This window comes from Camelina sativa, chromosome 12 (genome assembly GCF_000633955.1).
Source record: "Camelina sativa cultivar DH55 chromosome 12, Cs, whole genome shotgun sequence".
NCBI lineage: Eukaryota > Viridiplantae > Streptophyta > Magnoliopsida > Brassicales > Brassicaceae > Camelina > Camelina sativa.
In genome coordinates, this window is record NC_025696.1 from 16,686,646 (window position 1) to 16,690,021 (window position 3,376).

Below are 3,376 nucleotides of genomic sequence, written 5' to 3' on the forward strand. Positions count from 1 at the left end.
TATTTTATTTTTGACGTATTATTACAGTTTTATATTGTTTATTTGTTGTATTTGCATCATATTTTGTGAAATATAAAATAGTAATTTTAATATTATAATTGTGAGTAAATAAAAATTATTAATTTATCATCTATATAAATTTAGTTTTACCAACCCGCCAATGTGGAAATTAAAACACACATTTTCATACATTGAGTAATATATCTTTGTTTTAAAAAATTCAAATCACAACATATGCATTTTATTAATTATAAGTATTATATGAAAGTTCTAAACAATTTGTAAATAAAATAAAATAAAAATGATAGGAGAATCATAATTTAAAATTTTTACAAAATCTTCGAATTTAGTTATTAAAAATAATTGTATTATAAACTTGGATATAAAATCTTAGTTTTTAAAATTCTGATTGGTTTATATATTTTTTTTTAAAAATAATTAGTAATTTCGTCCATAATTTATTAGAGAGAGAAAATATTTTTTTAGATTTTTTTTAGATTTTTTAATATTTAATATGTGAGTGTTTTTTATTTTTAATTTAATTATATTTATTTAAATTAGTTAATTAAGCTTAATTAATTTTTTCTAATGGCAATTGAATGTAATTTTTACACATTTTAAGGTTAGTTTCATATTTGTACTTTTCAATTAATATAGTAGGATTCTCTACATGTCTCATTGTTGAGTTTATGGGCATTGTCTTACCTTAATGATTCGACATGTGTAAGTATCCGCAGATTAACCGTTAACTATGAAGTGTATACAATTTATGAATAATATTTATTCGGCTTATTTCTGAAAATATGAATTTTTCCTATTCACCTCCTTTTAATTACCAAATTAAAATACAACAATATTTTTGATAATTAACACACTAAATCTATAGAGAATTATTAGAAATGTCCTTTTTGGCAAACCCTTTTTCAAAAATACCCTTTATTTTTAATATTTTCATGTTTGCCTTCTTTTACACAATTACACTATGTTAAATTAATTTTTTAAAAATTTTTTTAGGTTTGGGTTCCTAATTTATATTTAGGGTATAGTTTTTAAGGGATAGAGTTTAATATATGGGGTTTAGAGTTTATAATTTTATCATTTTATATATTAAAAAGGGGTATTTTTGAAAATGAACACCATGAAAAGATATTTTTGAAAAGTGACATAGAAAAGGGTATTTTTGAAAATCACCCAAATCTATATAATAATAACAATCCGAATAAATGCGACTAACAGTTGTGTTTATTCAATCGTACATTTTGGATATTTTCTGAAAAGTTGTGATGGATCATTAGAACGGTTATTTATGAAAAGTTACAACTTTCACGGTAAAGTTGTGTTGATTGGAACATTCGCATCTTTTGAAATCTATATATTGGTCTGATCGAACTGTTTTTATATTTTTGTCATGACACAAAATCAACTAAAATTTAAATCTCAACGATAAATACATTTTTCTAAATTATTTTCTAGCATTCATTCTTTTAAAAATCAAGAAATTCCTCTAATTCTTGATTTAACAAAAGATTTTTGGAATGATGAATCTAATTTACATCTTTTAGTTCATTATAAATATAAAAGTTTAATGAAAATACCTAGAGTTTTTTTCCAAGATTTAGATGAATTACATAGTGAGTTTTTGGATTTTGACGTTTCAATATATTTAAACCCAATCCGAATAAATACCACCAAAAGTTGTGTTTTTTCAATCGTACCTTTTGAATATTTTTTAAAAAAATATATAAAAAATTTAAATTGTATGTTTTACAAAAAGTTGCGATTGTTCATTGTAACGATTTTTTTGTAAAATTGCAACTGTTCATTGTAGAGTTGTGGTTATTCGAATATTCGTATCTTTTGAAATCTATCTGTTTGAACTGTTTTCATTTTTTTCTCATGACACAAAATAATATAAGATTTTAATATCAACAGTTTTTACAGCTTTCTAAATTATTCTCTAGCAATCATTCTTTTAAAGTAAAGAAACTCTTCTAATTCTTGATTTAACAAAATATATTTGGAATGATGAATCTAATTTACAACTTTTAGTTAATTTTAAATATAAAAATCTAATGTTTATATATAATAGCAATCCGAATAAAAGTCACCAAAATTTGTGTTTTTCAACCACCTTTTGGATATTTTTTTAAAAAATCTGTAGAAAAGTTAAACTGTGTGTTTTACAAAAAGTTGCTATTATTCATCGTAACAGTTTTTTTTTTGTAAAGTTACAACTGTTGATTGTAGAGTTGTGTTTATTCGAATATTCGTCTCTTTTAAAATTTAGATATATTTCTCTTTTTGAACTGTTTTCATTTTTTTGCTGTGACACAAAATAATATAAAATTTAAATATCAACAGCTTTTACAGCTTTCCAAATTGTTCTCTGGCATTCATTCTTTTAAAAATAAAAATATTCCTCCAATTCTTGATTTAATAAAAGATTTTTGGAATGACGAATCTAATTTACAACTTTTAATTAATTTTAATAATAAAAATTTCATGAAAATACTTAGAGTTTTTTTTCAAGAGTTAGATGGATTATATAGTGAGTTTTTGAATTTGACTTCTCAATATGGTAATAAAGATTCTTCTATTTAAAATTAGTTTATATGGGATATTAGGTGAAATCAAGTGCAGACACAATATTTGCGATTTTTCGTAGCACATTTTCATAATTTTTTTTTAATTCAAACTGTTGTATCTGTTTATTGTAAAGTTGTGTCTTTTCACTATATTTTATTTATATCTTGTTATCACAACTTTTCAGTCTAATAGGTGTATCTATTTAAATAGTCATGTCTTTTAGTCCATTTTATGTTGAATCTAAATAATTAAATATCTAATATTCAACGTTATTCTATAAACTAACTAAAATATTATAAATAATTATAACAATAGAGAAATTTAATACAACTTAATATAAAATTTACAGTTGCGTCTATTTTTATCGTAATTTTTTGCTATAAAATAGTTTAATATTTAAAAATAAGGATAACAATCTGAATAAAGAGAATTTGATAGAATATGAAAGATCCACACCCTCTGCTTGTGGGAAATCAGAAACCTCAGCTTGACTGTATCCATCTCGTTCATTTTCGACAATCATATTGTGGAGTATGATACACGCCCTCATAATCAATCCCACTTGGTCTTTATCCCATAAAAGACATGGATTTTTAATGACCGCGAATCTAGCTTGTAGGACACCGAACGCACGCTCAACATCTTTTCGGTAGCTTTCTTGGCGGTCAGCAAATAAAGATGCTTTTGGAGTCTGTGGTAGTGGTATGGATTGAATAAACGTTGGCCATTTTGGATAAATACCGTCTGTCAGATAGTAAGTCAAATTGTACTCTCTGCCGTTAACGTAGTA